Source organism: Lithobates pipiens, unplaced genomic scaffold (genome assembly GCF_037356315.1).
Source record: "Lithobates pipiens isolate NorthernLeopardFrog02 unplaced genomic scaffold, aLitPip1_a1.2 Scaffold_1, whole genome shotgun sequence".
NCBI lineage: Eukaryota > Metazoa > Chordata > Amphibia > Anura > Ranidae > Lithobates > Lithobates pipiens.
The window spans coordinates 186,222,558-186,245,852 of record NW_027507685.1 but is presented as its reverse complement, the minus strand read 5'-3'; positions in this window follow the sequence as shown (position 1 = coordinate 186,245,852).

Genomic DNA, 23,295 nt, shown 5'->3' with positions numbered 1-23,295 from the left:
TTCAAATTAACACCATAACGACCCAAATCCATCCCAACTCTCATAACCTCCAACATTTTAAGTAAAATAGGTACATCTTGCCCTGCACCAACATTCTTCCCACTTTCCAGGTAATGATGAGGGGATCACTTGCTGGCAAAAAATAGGTGTGATTACATTGCACTAAATATTGGCCATATACTAAATGGGCATATTAGCTGCATTTTATGGGCATAAAGTCTGCATATGATGGGCACAATTGGCTGAATATGATGCGCAGAGTTGGCTGCAATTGATGGCACAATGAGGCTGCAATTGATGATGTTTTTGTTTCAGTATTTTTCAGAATTTTTCAGTTCGTTTGCGCTCCCCCACAAAAAATTTTGAGTACCAGCTGCCAGTGGTTTTGAATGTGTTCTTTCTTTTCTGGGCATGCGTAGTCTGAGTACATATCTCAAAAAAGGGTTAATGGCTGTGGTGTGCCTTCACCTGCCTGTGTCATTTCCTCCTTCTGGAGGTGATATATGCAGAAGGGACTGTACAGCACTTATAGCAAGGGATAATGAGAATGTTATGTTTTTTTCTTGATTTTGCACTAGCTGTGTTCCTATGGAAACTGCTCGTAAACTGTGTGTATCACCAGGCTATTTCACTAAGAGAAGTTCTGGTTAAGTAGCTATGTTTGGTCTGATTTATTTGAGGAAGAGAGAATGCGTTTTTACAGTGTATTGGTGAACTGGGGAACGAAGTGTACAACTACAAGTTTACCTCTTGGGTTATGAAGTAAGGAGAGCAGTAAGCTCGAAAGAAGGAACAGTAGTGACTAGTGATGGAAGTTCTATAGGTAGGGCGACCTGGCCTTTGGTGCACTTTACTGATCACCTGGGTCCCTATCTTGGGATGCTCAAATTGGAGCCCTCCTAGATAATGGACCTGTGTGCAAGGCCTCATGAATTAAGTACTAACAAAAAAATTATCTCCTTGTCTTTTTGTACCGAATAGCCAAGCCATTGTTCTCTACTGCCAGCATATGCTGCCTTATGCTAAGACCACTGGCTGAGGAAGCTGTAAACACCCCCATAAAACAGTACTGTACCAGCTAAATCAATGCCGTTGGAGAGCATATGCACTTCAAAATTAAAGCGGTTCTTCACCCTAAAGGGGAAGTTCCGCTAGTATTATCCCTCCCCCCCTCCGGTGCCACAATCGGCACCTTTCGGGGGGAGGGGGGTGCAGTTACCTGGATAATCCAGGTAACTGCACCCACTTCCGGCCAGACCGCCGCATGGCTCCGCCCACCGCCGCATGGCTCCGCCCCCCGTTGTGTTCTGGGAAACACACAGTTCCCAGAGACACAGCGGGGAACCAGCGCAGCGCGACTCGCGCATGCGCAGTAGGGAACCGGGCAGTGAAGCCCTCTTGCTTCACTTCCCGATTCCCTGACAGAGGATGGCGGCGGTGGCTGCAGCGAGACGAGCGATCGCTCGTCATCTGCCGCCGACATCGCTGGAACCTGGGACAGGTAAGTGTGATATTATTAAAAGTCAGCAGCTGCAATATTAGTAGCTGCTGGCTTTTAATATTTTTTTTTTTGTGCAGCTCCTCTTTAACTTACAGTGTATTGGTGAACTGGGGAACGAAGTGTATGAATAAATGAATGAAATATTTGTATAGCGCACAATGCGAACTGAATCGCCTCTAGGCGCTGTACAACTACAAGTTTACCTCTTGGATTCTGAAGTAAGGAGAGCAGTAAGCTAGAAAGACGGAATGGTGGTGACTAGTGATGGAAGTTCTATATGTAGGGCGGCCTGGCCTTTGGTGCACTTTATTGATCGTCTTGGTCCCTAACTTAAGATGCTCAAAATGGAGCCCTCCTAGATACTGGACCTGGAACCACAGTGTGCAAGGCCTCATGAAGTACTAACAAAAAAATTATCTCCTTGTCTTTTTGTACCGAATAACCAAGTCATTGTTCTCTACTGCCAGCATATGCTGCCTTATGCTAAGACCACTGGCTGAGGAAGCTGTAAACACTACCAAGCCAACGCAGTGACACGTGACATAAGGCTAATTCCCCCGTAATGTATGTGTTAAGATTTTTTCAATCTTCAGAGAATTTATGAACTCTGATTCAATCACGGAAATATTCGGTTCAATAGAAAATTCATAAATCGGATGCCAGGCATTGGCTTGTTGCCTGTTTGTTAATGGGCTATAAATAAATTCTATTAGTCACAGAATGTATATTTGAAAAATGCATACCTGTTTATCTATCAAAACTGCATGTAAATTCGTTCTGTGAGAATGGGGCAAAAATCTAATTTTCTCTAGCTATATTTTCTGCAATTCCAATGTGGAAATGTGGAAAATACCACATTATGGCCATAAGATGGGGCTAAGGAGTATACTTATTACTATCATAGTCAGTCCCATCTAGTGGGCATTCAGCAATATTTTCCACATTTACAGATTCGAATTACAGAAAATTACACAATTGGTGAGGTTCAAAAAGGACCTCAGTCCATGCAATTCAACCTGTGGTGTGTGTGTATGTGTCTATGTTAATAGTACATTGTATACCACTGTATGTTGTGGTTGTTGAGGTGCCCACCTAATAGCTTTTTAAAACTATCGATTCTCCCTGCTGATACCACTGCTTGTGGAAGAGAATTCCACAACCTTACTGCTCTCACAGTAAAGAACCCTCAACGCAGTTTATTGGTCTCCTCCAAATTTAGTGAATGCCCATGTCTTTTTAAATTCCCTTTCACTCGTTTTTTACCAATGCTAGGGTCACCAGCTTCTCTGGACTCTCTGCAGTTCCAGCACATCCTTCCTGAGGACTGGTGCCCAGAACTGGATGGCATATTCAAGATACCGCCGGACCAGAGTCTTGTAGAGCAGGAGAATTACTGTTTTATTCCTGGAGTGAATCCGCTTTTTAATGCATGCCAATATTCTGTTGGCTTTGCTTGCAGCAGCTTGGCATTGCATGCCATTGCTGAGCCTATCATCTCCTGAGATCCCCAGGTCCTTTTCCATCCTAGATTCCCCCAGAGGTTCTCCCCCCCCTAGCCAGTAACTTGCGTTCTTATTTTTGGTCCCCAAATGCATTACCTTACATTTTTCAACATTAAACCTCATTTGCCATGTAATTGCCCACCCCATTATTTTGTTTAGGTCTTCTTGAAAGGTTTGTGCCAAAGTTATCCCCCTGCTTAACTTGGTATTGTCTGCAAATACAGCCAGAGAACTTATGATTTTGCCCCATGTGCACAGAATCTATTTACATGCAGTGTTGATGGATGGATGTTTTTTTTAATACCTCCTTAGGCCGCGTACACACGGGCGGATTGTCTGGCCAACTTAGTCCGCTGAAACGTGTTTCAGCGGACAATCCGCTCGTGTGTGGGCTTCAGCGGACTTTTTCAGCGGACAGTCTGGCGGACTAAGTCTTTCGGAATTTCCGTAATACAGTCCGTCCAAACTTGGTTTCAGCGGACAGTCCGCTCGTGAGTAGGCAAGTTGGATGGACTAAGTATGGCGCATGCTCAGAAAGGATTTACACGGCCGAAGGTTGCATTGCAGTGTATTGGACGTCGAATTTCTAGTCCCGTCGTACGTGCCGTACACGTCATCGCGCAAGCTTTCAGCGGACTGTCTGTTCGTCGTGTGTGGTCAAGTCCGTTCATTCAAAAGTAGGACGGACTGTCTGTCGGATTGTCTGACGAACTTAGTTGGCCAGACAATCCGCCCGTGTGTACGCGGCCTTAGAGTTTTTCTGTTCCACGTTTACTATAATGGAATCTGGAAATTGTTACATATCTCTATAATACATGTAAATAAGGGATTAGACTTTCCTATTGGTATAAATATTATCTCTCTACAGTGTGGTACGTGTATCTATTCATGTGGCTCTTCCCTCGAGAGGAACTCCTGTTCAGAGTTATTTTTCCAGTTTTGTTGCGTTTCAGGCTCAGGATTTCCAAGCACCATGCCCAGAGTTTGTATCTGTGTGATTACCATAGCTTGAATGACACCTAGGGGCAGTGTCTAAAATTACTTCTTAAGCCCCATACACACTATCAGATTTTCTGCTGATTTTTGTCTTCAAAAACCATGTAATATGAGGTCAAACCTTAGGAGTTTCAATGTGTATGCAATCAGGCAGGCCCTTGCACTACATGGTTTTGGTAAATCTGAAGACAAAAATCAGCAGAAAATCTTATAGTGTGTATGGAGTTTAGAAACCCTGTGCATTTTTTATTATTATTATTATTATTTTATGTATTTAGAGTCAGGTAACTTTTTTTTTTTTTTACTTTAGATCTCTCAGTTTTTTTTTTGATGCTTCCCTACTGGTGATATTTCTGACCTGGTGACAAGCTTGTCACTGCAACAGATGGCGAGATCTCTAACTGAGAAATATTAGCAATAAAAATAAACTATTTTCAGATGTCCAAGGGGGATGGTAGAACTATTATTGGTTTTTATTTCTATTGAAGATATCCCTTCATATGGTGTCCTTCATACAAGGGATACTGAGCAGAAAGCTACTACAGAACAGATGGTACATGGCTACAAATGTGCCACTAAGTGTGACTGCACTACTGCGTTTAACATTTTTATATTAATCTTCTCTCCCAACGTGAATGTCAGTCAGCATTTTCACAAACTAAGAAAAATTAAAGGGATTTTTTTTAAATCAGTTTCGCCCATAGTTTATTGGGGGGCAGATACAGCCAGCTTCAGAACTGATGAGTTATATCTACCTCCACAAAGACAATTGGCAAAGCTCCCAGTAGTGGTGATACTCCTGCAGGGCCGGACTGGGAATAAAAACCAGCCCTAGAAATAATTTCATACCAGCCCCAGAGCATTATTATACCAGCCCCACAGCATAACGTTATTATTTTCTTGTTCACAAAAGGGAAAACCATACATTAAAAAGCACATTTGAAGAGTGTGTTATATATAGATAGAGAGACGTGGAATTTACAAACAGCACCAATTGTTTACTGGCAAAAAATCATGGCATTTAGGCTACTTTCACACTGAGGTGCTGGGCGCGCTGGCTGTAAAGCTGTGCTATATTTAGCGCCGCTTCACCATCGTTTTAGCTTTTTTTTTTTGCGCTTTTCGGCAGCTAGCGAGGCAGTTTTAACTCCCGCTAGCAGCCGAAAAAGGGTTAAAACCGCCCGCAAAGCGCCGCTGCATCTGCGCTTTGCAGGGGGGTTTGGAGCGCTGCCCCATTGTTTTCAATGGGAAGGGGCGCTTTAGGAGCGGTAAATACACCGCTCCTACAACGCTCCAAAGATGCGGCTTGCAGGACATTTTTCAGCGTCCTGCAAGCGCACCGCTCCAGTGTAAAAGCCCTCGAGCTTTCACACTGGAGAGACAGCAGCGGCTGTTTGAGGGCGCTTTGCAGTCGCTATTTTTAGCACTCTAGCGCTTGCAAAGCGCCTCAGTGTGAAAGGGGCCTTACTGGCACATTTTTTACTGACACTGCAAAAAAAAGGTGCCAAAAATGGCAGTTTTCAGTGCAAATATCAAAATTTACGCTATAAACATATAGCTAATGCTATTAGCAATGTGTTTAAGTTAAACAAAAGTCAAAAACCATATTTGTCCATTTATATGAAGGTCAGATTAATATAACCCAGCACAAGAGTTCCCCCTTACATCAGAAGGATTCCCCTTTTACAGTGCAAGGGAACTCTGACATAAAGGGGAACATTGCAGATCATGATCTAAGCGGGACCACTGCATTCGCCTTTATATCAGAGTTCTCACTTACATCAGGGTCTGCAGCATTGTCCTTTACATCAGAGTTCCCCCTTGCACTGTAAGGTGGAATCCTGCAGACTATGATGTAAAGGGGAACTCTGGGAATGTGGGGAGGACTCTGATGACCAGAGACCATCTTCTGCAGAAAGAAAACACTAAGATAAGAAAGTTTACCGATATAAGGGGGAAATCTTTATATCAGTGCCCCCTTACAATATTGTATTGACCTCCCACCCCCCTCTCAGGCTGGCCTGGCATTGCTGTCACTAACTTCCTCTCAGGTGCACCGTGCAGGGCTCAGTCAGTCGGCTTCAGCTCGGTGGCTCTGGTTTTATCCCATAGTTTCCTCTCCACAGTCCATACATGTCTGACTTCTCCCTTGACCCCCATCCTAGCGGCACTCCCACTCTTGACTCCTCTCCAGAGGATGTCAGAGGCTGCAGATGGCACAGGGGAGGCCAATGGCTGCGCAGGTGATGACAGGGGTGGTCAGAGGCTGCGCAGGGGATGACAGGGGAGGTCAGAGGCTGCGCAGGGGACGATAGGGGAGGTCAGAGGCGGGAACGAAAGGAGAGGTCAGAGGCTGCGGAGTGGAGAACAGGGGAGGTCAGAGGCTGCGGAAGGAGGAACAGGGGAGGTCAGAGGCTGCGGATGGGGTAACAGGGGAGGTCAGAGGCTGCGGAGGAGGGGGGACAGGGGAGGTCAGAGGCTGTGGAGGAGGGGGGCAGGGGAGGTCAAAGGCTGTGGAGGAGGGGGGCAGGGGAGGTCAGAGGCTGTGGAGGAGGGGGGCAGGGGAGGTCAGAGGCTGCGGAGGAGGGGGGACAGGGGAGGTCAGAGTCTGCGGCGGAGGGGGGACAGGGGAGGTCAGAGGCTGCAGGGAGGGACAGGAGGTCAGAGGCTGCAGAGGAGGGGGGACAGGGGAAGTCAGAGGCTGCGGAGGAGGGGGGCAGGGGAGGTCAGAGGCGGAGGAGGAGGTGGGACAGGAGGTCAGAGGCTGCAGGGGGGACAGGGGAGGACAGAGGCTGCATAGGGGGAACAGGAGAGGTCAGAGGCTGTAGAGGGGGGAACAGGAGAGGTCAGAGGCTGCAGAGGGGGGAACAGGGGAGGCCAGAGACAGCAGGGGGGGACAGGGGAGGCCAGAGGCAGCAGGGGGGCAGGGGAGGCCAGAGGCTGCAGGGGGGGAACAGGGTAGATACAGGTGTATACTGTGCTGTAGGCACACAACACCCACTAACTCCTGCAGATGCCTGTATGAGAGAACATCAGCAATAAAGGGTGGATACAGGTATATACTGTGCTGGAGGCACATTATACAGGTGTATAATGTGCTGTGCTGTAGGCACACAACACCCACTGTCTCCTGCAGATGCCTGTATAAGAGAACAACAACAATAAAGGGTAGATACAGGTGTATACTGTGCCGTGTTGTAGGCACACAACACCCACTAACTCCTGCAGATGCCTGTATGAGAGAACACCAGCAATGAAGGGTAGATACAGGTGCATGCTGTGTTGTGCTGGAGGCACACAACACCCACTAACTCCTGCAAATGCCTGTATGAGAGAACACCAGCAATAAAGGGTAGATACAGGTGTATACTGTGCTGGAGGCACACAACACCTACTAACTCCTGCAGATGCCTGTATGAGAGAACACTGGTAATAAATGGTAGATGCAGGTGTATACTGTGCTGTGCTGGAGGCACACAACACCCATTAACTCCTGTAGATGCCTGTATGAGAGAACACCAGCAATAAAGGGTAGATACAGGTGTATACTGTACTGTGCTGTAGGCACACAACACCCACTAACTCCTGCAGATGCCTGTATGAGAGAACATCAGCAATAAAGGGTAGAAACAGGTGTATACTGTGCTGTGCTGGAGGCACACAACACCCACTAACTCCTGCAGATGCCTGTATGAAAGAACACCAGCAATAAAGGGTAGATACAGGTGTATACTGTGCTGGAGGCACACAACACCCACTAACTCCTGCAGATGCCTGTATGAGAGAACACCAGCAATAAAGGGTAGATGCAGGTGTATACTGTGCTGTAGGCACATAACACCCACTGACTCCTGCAGATGCCTGTATGAGAGAACACCAGCAATAAAGGGTAGATACAGGTGTATAAACCCACTAAATCCTGCAGATGCCTGAGAAAAAAAACACACTGTCCCTGCCTATCTAGCTCTTTCCCTGCACACCGGAACACACTACACAAGGGCGCCGCGCTGGTGGCGTTATATAGTGTGAGGGGGGCGTACTACACCCCCCCAGCTATAATTGTCCACAGGCATCCTGCCTGTGGCCAATTATTGCTCTCTTCGCTGCCAGCGATGTGATTGGCCAAGCATGTGGGGTCACAGTGCATGCTTGGCCAATCATGAGCCATCAATGCACTGTGATGGCACAGTGCATTGTGGGCCGTGAGTGCCACACGAATTTGGCGCGAACAGCCCATAACGTTCGGTATTCGCCGAACGTGCGAACAGCCGATGTTCGAGTTGAACATACGTTCGAATCGAACACCAAGCTCATCCTTACTCCTGAATCTACAGCATATGCTCAGGAGTAGCAAGCGGTGAGCAAATAGTAATAACAGAAGATACCCTTCCTGAGGAACATCTTAGCTATGGCAACAGGCCAACAACAAAGAAAGAACAAAGATAAGGATTTTATGGCGAGTACAAAAAATGTTCTCCTTCCAACATTTATTCATGAAGAGGCAACAGGACTTTATTCTGAAATAAATGGGATGTCCCCAGGCAGTCGCTAAGAAAAAAAAGGGGGCACCAAACAAAGTGCTAAGCTATACTGACTCGGAGTGCGAATCGGGGGGAAGGAAGGTGACACTTTCTGAAACTCTAATGGAAGGGAAGCTGAGGCCTGCCCATAAACCTTGTACAGTAGAGACAGGAAATTCTACAGGAAAGAAATATAGGATGTGAGCCAGAAATACTAGCTGTTCTGACTTTGGAAAGAACCAAAGATTGATCAGAGTGCAGTGGGAAGTAGCTAATATGAAGACCAGGAAATATCACAGACTGACTCATTCTTGGATCTTTAAAAAAGAAGTTGCAGTCAGTACAGAAACAAATGAAGGCTGGCTGTGGGGTTCTGGCACTATCAGCATGGTAATTAGTACTTAATGTTATGGGTGTAGGACATGTTGGCAAAATTATGAAACAGTTCCAAGGATGGTTTCATGTGGCACGACTTTAAGAATCTCATTGAATATAAAGTTAAAACTGGGCAGAGAGGTAAACATGGATGAAAGGGCAAATCTATTGGCCCCTAGGATAGCACTTAGTTGCCAGGTTGTACTCATTAAGCAGATAGAATTACAGTGCCTTGAAATAGTTTTCATACCCCTTGACATTTTCCACATTTTGGCATGTTACAACCCAAACCATTAGTGTTTTTTATGTGGATCTTTTGTAATAGACCAACACAAAGTTTCACATAATTGTGAAGTGGAAGGAAAATGATAAAAGGTTGTCAACATTTTTTACAAATTAATTTCTGAAAAGTGTGGCTTGCATTTGTATTCAGCCCCCTTTACTCTGAAATCCATAATGTAAAGTAAAACCAGTTGCCTTCAGAAGTCACCTGATTAGTAAAGAGAGCCCACCTGTGTGCAATTTAATCTCAGGATAAATACAGCTGTTCTGTGAAGCCCTCAGAGGTTTTTTAGAGAACCTTAGTGAACCAACAGCATCATGAAGGCCAAGGAACACACCAAACATGTCAGGGATAAAGTTGCAGAGAAGTTTAAGGCAGGGTTAGCTTATAAAAAAAATCCCAAGCTTTGAACATATCACGGAGCACTGTTCAATCTATCATCTGAAAATGGAAAGAGTATGGCACAACTGCAAACCTACCAAGATATGGCCGTCCACCTAAACTGACAGGCCAGGCAAGGAGAACATTAATCAGAGAAGCAGCCAAGAAGCCCATGGTAACTCTGGAGGAGCTTCAGAGATCCACAGCTCAGGCGGCAGAATCTGTCCACAGGACAACTAGTAGTTGTGCACTCCACAAATCTAGCATTCATGGTAGAGTGGCAAGAAGAAAGCCATTGTTGAAAGAAAGCCATAAAAAGTCCCATTTGCAGTTTATGCAAAGCACAGCAAACATGTGGAAGAAGATGTTCTTTTATAAATATTATGTATGGCAGAAAACTAACACTACACATCACCCTGAACACATCATCCCCAGCGTGAAACATGGTGGTGGGAGCATCATTTTGTGGGGATGCTTTTCTTCAGCAGGGACAGGGAAGCTGGTCAGAGTTGATGGGAAAATGGATGGAGCCAAGTACAGCACAATCTTAGAAGAAACCCTGTTAGAGTCTGCAAAAGAATTGAGACTGGGGTGGAGGTTCACCTTCCAGCAGGACAACGATCTTAAACATACAGCCAGAAAGGTAGTAGAAACTGCACTACGGCTGCACTGTATTGTGTACTGTGTACACCACCAGACCAGTAGTAGCAACTGTACTACGGCTGCACTATATTGTGTACTATGTACATCACCAGAAAAGTAGTAGCGAGGATTGATTATGTAGGTGGGCCTTAACACCAGTCTGGCCAGGCTGTATTTAGAAGTTCTGTCTGGTCATGTAGACGGTGAGGTGCACATGACAGGCCAGAACCAGGTCTGGTTGGATGTTTGGGTATCGGCCTTCTCTGAGCCAATCAGTGGGAGTGCTGGGGCCCACTGAGGAGTCTGGGCAGGGGGTACTTAAGCAGTGTGGGTCATGTGGTTCGGGAGAGGTGTTCATGAGACACGTGTGGTCTGTTCTGGTTCCAGGAACTGGGTAGTCCCGTGAGGGGTCGCGGTCATGGGGTGTTAGACATCCCGCAACATGTTCCTGTTAGTGGCCCCTGATGGACCTGCCTGGTCTGGGGTGGGGATCTGTCTGTTCCTGAGTCTCGGAACCTGCTGGTCCGAGGTGCAGTAACTGAGGGAGGATTCAAAGTGTCCAGGTGTACTCTTGGCTTGGAGGGACACCGCAGCTCATGGAAGTGACCGGGGGAGGACTCTTCAGAGGAGGGTCGGCAAGTGGCATCCTGAGAAGTGCCTGGTTACTGAGTTGGGAAGGACACTGGCAAATTCACACTTTTCCAGTACCATTGAGGAGACTAGAAATGTTCCAGGTAAGGCGGAAAAAGGTTCCTGTTCACCCTTAGTTGATTGATCAAGTTTCAGTTAACGTGCTGACTGCCATGATCTCTGGCTAAAGATCTGTTCAGCCTTGAAGTACCCAGCTGCGAGTGGCTACTCTCTGGGTGGAAATAGAGACTTTGCTAGACCTGCAGTTCAAGGTGCCTGAGTTGTTCACCTGTGCCCTTTGTTCCCTAAGAGACTGTGTTATCTGAAGGTTCTTGATGCAAAATAAAACCTTTTTTAAAGAGGACTTCATCAGTCAGTGTTAAAGTCGTTGGGTATCAACCCTGGGAACCCTTAGACGTGGAGGAGCAGGCCACGAGAAGGTAACTGGTAAGCCCATTAAGTCAAGGCTGCCTGGCAACGGGTTATGGCCGATACATATATAAAATCAAATACACTGCCACTAACTGAATAACCTGCCTGCTTAATTTAAATCAAGCTATCTTTCTGTCCACACCAACAACATTATACCGTGTAGGCAGCCTTATATAGTGTGGGGTGTGGACTTAGTCCCCCTGAGCCATGATTGGCCAAAGTCACCCTGCCTGTGGCCAATTATGGCTCTCTTAGCTGGAATTGGCATGCTGGTCAGGTGCGTGCTTTGATCAATCATCATACAGAAATGCACTGCGATCTCGCAGTGCATTATGGGGCGTTCCGTGTCACTCGAACTTGCTGCGAACGCCCCATAATGTTCGTTCTTCGGCGATTTCATTTGGAAATCAAGGTCCCAGAGTCTGTAGGAAGAGTGGAGAGGCAGAGAGTCCACGTTGCATGAGGTCCAGTGTGAAGTTTCCACAATCAGTGTGGATTTGGGGACTAGAGACATATTACATGAGACATCTGTAACAGGGCAAGAGGAAAACCTGGCCGTAACAACCCCGCCCCACAGAGGGTGGCACCCTAACCCGATCGACCAATCAGAACTGCCTTATCCCTATTTGACCACATCCAATATGGTGGTCGAGATGCCTGATGAAGGAGCACGTATGCTCCGAACGCGTGCAACGTAACGAACGTCATCACAGCGTGACCCCGCACGACCAACGAACGGACCTCCCTGACGCTGCTACACTGGGCCGTGAGACGCTGGGAACCACCGGCGCCACCGGACGAAAGAAACAGCTGAAAGAGAAACCGCTTCTCCTCGGGAGCCCTGCGATGTCCCCCAGAAACCTTTCCTCACACGTAAAACGTGATGTGCCTGAAACATTCTGGTAGAGAGTGAGTGTATTACTTTACAAATAAATACCTGTGATCTAAAAATACTGCACTTAGGTTGGCGCTGTTTTTCTTCTGCTTGTATATCTTCTAAAGGTGCCTTCTACCCTTGAACATGCTGCCTACCTGCTTGTGCTAAGAAATCCTCCCTTTTCCATGGCTATCCTTACAACTATTAACTATTGACTATAACTAGTGATGGACGAACGTTTCGCCCGGCGGTCGTTTCGCGGCGAATTTCCGACTTTCGCCGTCCGCGGGTTCGAACGCCTTTTTCCGTCGTTCGCCCCGGCGGACTTACGTGTTTAATGTATACAAGAACTTTAACCTTTCGTGACACGTTTATCATGTGTTACAGGACAACCAATTGAGACATGACAGCTCATGGACACTTGGACATTCCCCCTAACCTATAAATACACCCGATCCGGTGGCCATTTTACATTCTTTCTTCTGTCACTGTAGGGAAAGGATCCTGTGTGGAGTAGGGACAGAGAAAACGCTAGCTATTTGGTACACAAAAGTTCTTTTCAGGACTGGTATAGGTGTTAGGTCAGCAGCCTGAGTTTCTTTTGTCAGTTTAGATAAAGGGACAGAGCGCTGTATGCTGCTATTTTAGGGACAGCTCAGCCAGATTAGTCTTTCTTCATCATCATCATCATCATCATCATTAGCTGTTACTATCAGGTCCACAAAAGAGCTGTTCCAGCTAATCGTTCCAGCCTACTCTTTTTTGCCAATTTGTATAGGGACAGGCAGGAAGCAGTGTGTCAGGCAGTGAGGATAATTTTAAAGACTTGCTGTTACTATTAGTTCCACAAAGGTTCTTTTCAGGACTGGTATCAGTGGTACGGTAATAGGCTTGTACACGTATAATATTCTTTCTTCCAAATATAGAAAGAATATTATACTTGACTGCTGCCCTTCTGCTGCAGTCTGCTAATCATTCACAACTCACTTGTTCCACAAAGCTCTTTATCAGGACTGGTAACTTGGTCTGTCTAGGGTGCTACGGTACATAGGCTTGGGTGCGGTACAGTCTGCTGTTCTGTAAGGACCGCTATCGGTCCACAATACATAGGGTTGCCGTGCACTACTGCTGACCGCTGCCCTATACTGCAGCAGTCCTTCAGCGGTATAGGGACTGACGCACAGTCTGCTAAACACTAATACACAACCTGCTTGGTCCACAAAAGTTCTTATAAGGACTGGTAACTTGGTATAGGGTGCTACGGTACATAGGCCTGAGTGCGTTACAGTCTGCTGTTCTGTAAGGACCGCTATCGGTCCACAATACATAGGGTTGACGTGCACTACTGCTGACCGCTGCCCTATACTGCAGCAGTCCTTCAGCGGTATAGGGACTGACGCACAGTCTGCTAAACACTAACACACAACCTGCTTGGTCCACAAAAGTTCTTATAAGGACTGGTAACTTGGTATAGGGTGCTACGGTACATAGGCCTGAGTGCAGTACAGTCTGCTGTTCTGTAAGGACTGCTATCGGTCCACAATACATAGGGTTGCCGTGCACTACTGCTGACCGCTGCCCTATACTGCAGCAGTCCTTCAGCGGTATAGGGACTGACGCACAGTCTGCTAAACACTAATACACAACCTGCTTGGTCCACAAAAGTTCTTATAAGGACTGGTAACTTGGTATAGGGTGCTACGGTACATAGGCCTGAGTGCAGTACAGTCTGCTGTTCTGTAAGGACCGCTATCGGTCCACAATACATAGGGTTGCCGTGCACTACTGCTGACCGCTGCCCTATACTGCAGCAGTCCTTCATTGGTATAGGGACTGACGTACAGTCTGCTAATCACTAACACACAACCTGCTTGGTCCACAAAAGTTCTTATAAGGACTGGTAACTTGGTATAGGGTGCTACGGTACATAGGCCTGAGTGCGTTACAGTCTGCTGTTCTGTAAGGACCGCTATCGGTCCACAATACATAGGGTTGCCGTGCACTACTGCTGACCGCTGCCCTATACTGCAGCAGTCCTTCAGCGGTATAGGGACTGACGCACAGTCTGCTAAACACTAACACACAACCTGCTTGGTCCACAAAAGTTTTTATAAGGACTGGTAACTTGGTATAGGGTGCTACGGTACATAGGCCTGAGTGCAGTACAGTCTGCTGTTCTGTAAGGACCGCTATCGGTCCACAATACATAGGGTTGCCGTGCACTACTGCTGACCGCTGCCCTATACTGCAGCAGTCCTTCATTGGTATAGGGACTGACGTACAGTCTGCTAATCACTAACACACAACCTGCTTGGTCCACAAAAGTTCTTATAAGGACTGGTAACTTGGTATAGGGTGCTACGGTACATAGGCCTGAGTGCGTTACAGTCTGCTGTTCTGTAAGGACCGCTATCGGTCCACAATACATAGGGTTGCCGTGCACTACTGCTGACCGCTGCCCTATACTGCAGCAGTCCTTCAGCGGTATAGGGACTGACGCACAGTCTGCTAAACACTAACACACAACCTGCTTGGTCCACAAAAGTTTTTATAAGGACTGGTAACTTGGTATAGGGTGCTACGGTACATAGGCCTGAGTGCAGTACAGTCTGCTGTTCTGTAAGGACCGCTATCGGTCCACAATACATAGGGTTGACGTGCACTACTGCTGACCGCTGCCCTATACTGCAGCAGTCCTTCAGCGGTATAGGGACTAAGAGTTTTGTCACAGGGTGATTTAAAAAATGACAGGCAGAGGAAGAGGCAGGCCCTTCCGCAGGGGTGGTAGGGGTAGGGCAGGAGCAACAGCCTTGAGCCAAAGTGGGAAGTTGCAGAAGGTGCGTTCAATTACTTTAAAGGACGCACCAGACTTGGTTGAGTGGCTCACTCAGCCTTATTCTTCTGCACCCTCCTCATCCTCTCGATCTGCACCCTCTTCTTCACTCTCTGCTATGTGCACCCCCAAAGACACTACCACCAACAACACCACCACCACCACATACCTTCCGCTTGAGTGCAAATGGGGGCCTTCATGCTCCAGTGTTTTAATAGGGACCCCCGTATAAAAAGCATGAGGGTCAAGGACCAGTACTGGGTGGCAACGTACTTAGATCCCCGGTACAAACACAAAATGGCGGAAATGTTACCGCCGTCGCAGAGGGCTGTCAGAATGCAGCACTTCCAGGCCTTGCTTCGAGAAATGCTGCATTCTGCTTTTGCGTGCGCTGGCAGAGGAGCAATTCCCACTCCCAGAGAAGGATTTGCGGGTACCAATCCAACAGCGCCTGCAAGAAGAGGCCGGTTTGAAGATGTGTTGGTGACTTCGGATATGAGGTCATTCTTTCAGCCGACCCATCGACAGGTGTCATCCGGATCCAGCATCAGGGAACGCCTAGACCGTCAGGTGTCCGACTACATTGGGTTAACGGCCGATGTGGACGCTCTGAGGAGTGATGAACCCCTAGACTACTGGGTGGGCAGGCTTGACCTCTGGCCAGAGCTTGCCCAATTTGCAATCGAACTGTTGGCTTGCCCCTCATCCAGTGTCCTGTCCGAAAGGACGTTCAGCGCAGCAGGGGGGATTGTGACCGATAAGCGTACTCGCCTAGCTCACGACAGTGTTAACTACCTCACATTTCTAAAAATGAATGAGGCATGGATCTCGGAGGAATTCAACACATGTGATCAGTAGACCATGTATATGTCTATAAACAATTTTTGGAATCAAGCACACAGACCTTCTTAATTCATTTGGCTCACTTCCCTGACCCAAAAAAGCACACCGTACTATATGCCCCTACCCTCCTCTTTGAAGAGGTTGAGCGGTGTCATATTTCTACTGGGGCTGCTTATTATGAGGGGTTCCCACCATCCCTGTGCTGTGCTGACTTCCTCCTGGGTGTTCTTATTATGAGGGGCTCCCACCATCCCTGTGCTGTGCTGACTTCCTCCTGGGGGTTCTTATTATGAGGGGATCACACCATCCCTGTGCTGTGCTGACTTCCTCCTGGGGCTGCTTACGGTGCTGCTGTCAGCGCTGTATGTCACGGAGCTGCTGTCAGCGCTGTATGTCACGGAGCTGCTGTCAGCGCTGTATGTCACGGAGCTGCTGTCAGCGCTGTATGTCACGGAGCTGCTGTCAGCGCTGTATGTCACGGAGCTGCTGTCAGCGCTGTATGTCACGGAGCTGCTGTCAGCGCTGTATGTCACGGAGCTGCTGTCAGCGCTGTATGTCACGGAGCTGCTGTCAGCGCTGTATGTCACGGTGCTGCTGTCAGCGCTGTATGTCACGGAGCTGCTGTCAGCGCTGTATGTCACGGAGCTGCTGTCAGCGCTGTATGTCACGGAGCTGCTGTCAGCGCTGTATGTCACGGAGCTGCTGTCAGCGCTGTATGTCACGGTGCTGCTGTCAGCGCTGTATGTCACGGAGCTGCTGTCAGCGCTGTATGTCACGGAGCTGCTGTCAGCGCTGTATGTCACGGAGCTGCTGTCAGCGCTGTATGTCACGGAGCTGCTGTCAGCGCTGTATGTCACGGAGCTGCTGTCAGCGCTATATGTCACGGAGCTGCTGTCAGCGCTGTATGTCACGGTGCTGATGTCAGTGCTCTGTATTACGGTGCTGCTGTCAGTGCTCTGTATCTCCTGCACCCTCTTGTTTGCCTACCCTGGTCCCTGACCTTCCCTCTCCTCCATTGCCTTCATTAGCTCCATAGTCCTGAATTGTCAGAACAATTTCCCAAATAAAAAAAAAATGCTTGTAGTTATCGATCCCAAATTCACCTCATACATGTATTATGCTATTGTCCAGGTGGTGGGACTACGTGCTACCCCCTAATAATTACCCCGTGGCCGCAAATTCGACCTAAAGGTTTGCGAAATTCGCCTCCCATTGAAGTCAATGGAGCCCGCGGCGAACGGTCGTTTTCGCGAACGTTTGTGTCCGTTCGCGTTTCGCGTTCGCGAAACGTCCCGTCGGAAGTTCGTCCATCACTAACTATAACCTATGATCCTGTCAGCTACCTATTGACTATTATCTGCCATATCTACTGCCATATTCACTAAGGACTGCAAAACTCTGCGGAGCAGCAGACTTGAAACCCTAAATCTGTTATACACATAAACTATAGCAGATACCCCCATTTCCCCATCCCATTTCTCTCCCCTCCATTTTTTCCGGGTTTTTTCCCCCAAAACCCCCCCCCCTTTTCCTCCCCCCCTCCCCCCATCCTGGATATATATAATCCAGCAGCGCAACGCACAAAAAAACATTTTGGTTTACCAAGAGGAAAACATAGATTAGTGTCTGCAGGGGACCTGGACCTACACAAAATGTGCCAAAAGACCACAGGTTGGCCAACATAGGTTAAGATATTCTAAATGAATAAATGCTTTTGTTTGACCAAACCCATCATTCACCACCATCGTATTTCTCCAGGAGGGGTCCCAGGTCTTTCTCGCTCTTAGCAAAGCCCTGATTATACTGTATCATATTCTAAGCAGAAATGCAATCTAATGATGTACCAGATTCTATCAATCCCAGATCCTGTATTGTAATTTAGGCCTGCAAATCCCATTACTTTATGGATTTAGGACATTTCTTTATTTTATTCAACTGTAATAAGAATTTAAGCACAACTTCAGCAAAAAAACAAGATAAAAATGAACAGTGCAAGAATGATAAAATAACAAATCCAGTTTTTGCTGCAACATTCAACTTGAGTCCAGAGAATTGATATTTTCATTAAAGTACTTTTTTTTAACCACTAGATGTTCTCATTCTGATGACCAGCATCATTCAACCCACTTCCTCTGAGCCCAGTTCCAACTGGACCTGTCCCAGTCTGTGAATGGACAGTGGAAAGAGAAGCAGCACAGAGATGAGCTTACCTTTCTGCTGATCATGGTTTCTCCACTTATCTGCATTCTTCTTGTCAGAACATTGACTATTTGGCTCCTTGTGCTGCTTCTTCCTCTCAAACTCCAGGCCTGCTGTACAGGGACTGGAGCCAGCTCAAATTTAGGAACGTGCACTACATGTATTGAAATAATGCATTAAAAATTATGTATACCAAAAACTCTTGTCAATTTTGGATAGAAGAGGGAAAGTTAAACTACTGGCAGTTTGTTTTTTGCTGACCATGTCCTACTGTGGAGACAGGACAGGATGTGAGAGTAAATTTCTATAAAGCAAGGGAAATTACCTTCTTAGGCAGTTCCCTCCAAAACAATGGTCCTCCTTGGAGGACTGTAAAATGTTATATTTCCCATCATTTTTCAGTGCCATTAGCCAACAGGACAAATGAAGATGATGAATCTCCAAAGTGGACAAAGGGTCCACTTGATTTACGTTGCCCTCCATCATGAAGGTGTTGAATATTCATAAAAAATATACTCAATGAATATCATGATAGAAAGGTGACTATAATATATCTTACATTGGACAAACTGATAAAAACAACAAGCAAAAAATATTATAAAAAAGTATAAAAGAAAGCATCAGAGAGGAGCAGAAAAGTCAGCTACAGTATAAAAAGAATACTGTATACTCTATGTGCTGACAATTGCACTATTAGCCTTAAACCACTAGAAGGAACCAAAGTACCTACTAAACCACAGAAAAGCCAGGTCAACTAATTCCTTAGAATACTGAAAATAAATTGTGTCACACTGTGTCAGGGACTTAAAGCGGTATTAAACCCAAAACCGAAAATGCATAATATTGCAGCTTACCAATCATTAAATGCGCTGGCTGCATTTTATTTTATTTATTTTTTGTGGCTTTTTCCCTCTGTTTTCACTGGTGATCTGGCCAGTAACATACCTTCTCTATTAGAGAAATGCCACACTGGATGAAGGCGCATATGAGGCACAGCAGAGAGCAGCATTTCCAGTCTGGGGGGAGGCGAGTGTTAGATTTAATTGCAGATTTAACTACACTAACAAATTGAAGCCAAACTCCAGATAATACTTTATAATCAGTTACAGTTGTTTTTTTTCCTTTTGGGAAAAAGATTTTGCATGAATAATTAAAAACTGATCATTTTAATCACCCTTGTCAGTGGTATATGGTTTTTCTCATCCATGTATTCTGATACATTCTGTTGGAGAGCTTGTTCTTTGAAAGACAACAGACTCCCTGGCTGGATCACCATAAGAAAATAGAAGAAAGCCTAAAAAGAAAGCTAATGCAGCCATCACATCTAAGAATTGGTAAGCTGCAATTTAATAAATGTTTTCTTTTGTGTTTATTACATTTTTAAGGTTGGGTTCACGCTGTTGTGCGGAGCAGCTCACAGTAGGGGTCTGGTGAGTCCCTGTTCTGCGCTTCAGGGATGAATCAGGCCAGAAGACATACAGGACTCTTCTACAAACTGCTTCGCAGCTGTCCGGGAGATGTGTGAACCGGCTCCATTGAGAGCAAATCACAGTCTTCTGTCATGTGAATTGGATGCGGGGAATCCCATACCAAATTTGCACTAGTGTGAACCCAGCCTCACTGTATTAAAGCAGAGCTTCACCCAAAAGCTGAAGCTCCGCTTGTTTACTTTCTCCCCCTCTCCGCTGCTACATTTGGCACCTTTTGGGGGGGAGCAGGTACCTGGTTTTGATAGCTACCTAGTCCCACTTTCAGCTGACTTCATTGCGGTGACCTCAGCCAGAAGTTCATCCCCCTCCTCCTCCTTCCCCTGTCACCGGGCCATTCACAAAGCGCATCGCGCTTCACGCATGCACAGTAGGGAACCGGCTGTGAAGCCGCAAGGTTTCCCTTAGCCAATTGAAAAACTTATGGAAGAGTGGCAAGAAGAAAGCCATTGTTGAAAAAAAGCCATAAGAAGTCCCGTTTGCATTTTGCAAGAAGCTATGTGGGGGACACAGGAACCATGTGGAAGAAGGTGCTCTGTTCAGATAAGACCAATATTGAACTTTTTGGCCTAAAAGCAAAACACTATGTGTGGGGAAAAACAAACACTGCACATCACCCTGAGCACACTGTGAAACATGGTGGTGGCAGCATCATGTTGTGGGGATGCTTTTCTTCAGCAGGGGCAGAGAAGCTGGTCAGAGTTGATGGCAAAATGGATGGAGTCAAATACAGGGCAGTCTTAGAAGAAAGCCTGTAATGCCCCATACACACGAAATTCTGCCAGCAAAAGTCGGATGTGAGCTTTTGGTCAGAAATTTTGACCCTGTGTATGCTTCTTCGGACTTTTGCTGGCAGAATTCCAGCCAGCAAAAGATTGAGAGCAGGCTCTCTATTTTTCAGTTGGAAAAAGTTCCGATCAGAAATTCCGATCATCTGTACAAATTCCAACATGCAAAATTCCTAAGCATGCTCGGAAGCATTGAACTTCATTTTCTCGGCTCATTATAGTGTTGTACGTCGCCGCATTCTTGATGGTCGAAAGGTCAGTGAACTTTTGTGTGACAGTGTGTATGCAAGCCAAGCTTGAGCGGAATTCTGTCGGAAAAACCATCCAAGTTTTTTCAGTGTCTGCAAAAGACTTGATACTGGGGTGGAGGTTCAACTTCCAGCAGGACAATAACCCTAAACATACATCCAGAGCAGGGCCGTTTTTAAGGCAGGGAAAAAGGGGCAGCTTCCCTGCCCAAAGCAGCTGCCTCATACTTGCCAACTATCCCAGTTTAAATTCCCTTATCCCTTGAAGATTTAGTCCCGTACTGTGTCCCGATACCTCAGTGTAAACTGTTGCTGCCTAGCTCTGCCTTATTGCCATGTGTAGATGACTCACCTGCAGACCCTGTGTTTACATGTAAATAATCTGCATTGATATGTAAATAGTCATGGACCATGGCATTGATATGTAAATAGAGGCAGCATTCATATGTATATCATGTCCCCTGAAGTCATATCCACCATCACTTCTTCTGAATGCTGCCCACTGGGGAGGTAAAGGAACATGCTTTAAAGTCCTGCCTACAACTGCGGTCATTAAGCCTAATATCGGTAAGCAAATTGGAGGTGGAACCCTTCTTCAAAATAACATGGTGCCACAGCACCCTGAATTTTGGTTCATGTGAATATGCAGGCAGGCAGTGAGGAGATAAAGTGCTGTAATCTTTAGCCCTTGTACACACAGTCGGACATTCTGACAACCAAATCCGTTGGATTTTGTCAGACGGATTTTGTCCGAAACTGTTGCATGCACACGGTCGGACAAAGTTGTCGAAAAATCCGATTGTACATAACGTGATGACGTTATTTAGTTACGACGGGACTACATTCAGGCTAGTAGCCAATAGCTTTGGTCTAGGAATTTGATCTGAGCATGCGTGGCACTTTGTCCGTCGGAGTAGGCTACACATGATCGGAGTATGTCCGATCGGAGCATTTTGTCTGAAAATTTTACCGGCAAGTTGGAAAAGTTGGTCCGTCGGATATTCCGACGGAAACAGTCCGATGGAGACCACACACAGTCGGAATATCCGACAAAACAGTCCGATAGGACACATGCCGTTGGAATCTCCGACCGTGTGTACAAGGGCTTAGCAGCCAATCAGTGAGCAGTAATGCTGTGCACTAACCTCTTGCAACCAACTGGTGAGCAGTAATAATGTGCAGTAACCTCTAACAACCAATTAGTGGGTGGTAAAGATGTTCTGTAACCTCTAGCAATCAGTCAGTGAGCAGTATTGATGTACAGTAATCTCTAGCAACCAATCAATAAGCAGAAGTCATGTGCTGTAACCTCTAGAAAAAAACAGTGAGCCATAAAAGTGTGCTGTAACCTCTAGCATCCAGTCAGTGAGCGGTAATGATACACTGTAACCTCTGGCAACCAAACGCAATCGCTGCCTGATCTGATTCAGTAAACTGATTTTGAGTCTAGCTGCTATTTATTGTATGTCTCAAAGCATGTGGAGAGCAAAATTGCATGGAAGAGGGGGCCCAAGAAAATGTTTGTTTAACCAGGGTCCAATCAATATTAAAGATGGCCCTGATCCAGAGCTACGATGGAATGGTTTAGATCAAAGCATATTCATGTGTTAGAATGGCCCAGTCAAAGTCCAGTTGTGAATCTTTGTCAAGACTTGAAAATTGCTGTTCACAGATGCTCTCCATCAAGTCTGACAGAGCTTGAACTATTTTGCATAGAAGGAATGTGCAAAAATGCCACTCTCTAGATGTGCAAAGCTGGTAGAGACATCCCCAAAAAGACTTGCAGCTGTAATTGCAGTGAAAGGTGGTTCTACAAAGTATTGACTGAATACAAATGCATGCCACACTTTTTGCTTATTTATTTGTAAAAAAAATTGAAAATCATTTTTTATTTTCCTTCCACTGCACAATTATATGCCACTTTGTGTTGGTCTATCACAAGTTTTTGGTTGTAACATGACAAAATGTGGAAAATGTAAAGGGGTATGAATACTTTCTCAAGGCACTGTATATCCCATGGTTTGTAGACGCCATAACTTTTGCGCAAACCAATCAATATACGCTTATTCTGATTTTTTTAACGAAAAATATATTGCACAGTATATCACCAAATTAAGTGAATAATTATGAACATATAGTGAACCATACAAAATATAAGAAATATATAAAATTCCTTCTGTGTAATGGTAACAATAGAGCAAACATTTGCCACAGGTAAAAGAATATCACATTCCACTGTGTACAAACCAAAGTCTCTGCCAATAAATTCACATATGTGGGACTAGATAATCAAGCCTTAATAAACCTTCTGAGTAACAGATGGTTCATTCAGAGATTCCAATGCTAATTCCCATGGATGAACTTCCAACTTTCAGTAGGCTTCCATAACATGAAAAACAAAGAACAAACAAGACCATTGCGCAGATAGTATAACGAAGTGATCCCTATTTAGTTAAGGTGAACCTCACTCATGCTTCCCTGCAGGATAGATCGCATATGAAATGATCAGTTGCATACAGCATAACACTGGGATCTCTTCATATGCTGACAGTGCACACAAAACACTGCTGGTAACGTCACAGGCTCCTCCTCCCGACTAGTTGTGTCACTGGACATGTGACTTTTTCAAGGGTAAAGCGCAATTATTCATTTAAAACAATTTATTTTTGTATATCAGTTCACATTTATAATTGCAGCTATATTATTTACCTATGTTTTAATATTCATTTCTCACATATTTTAATATTTATTCACATCA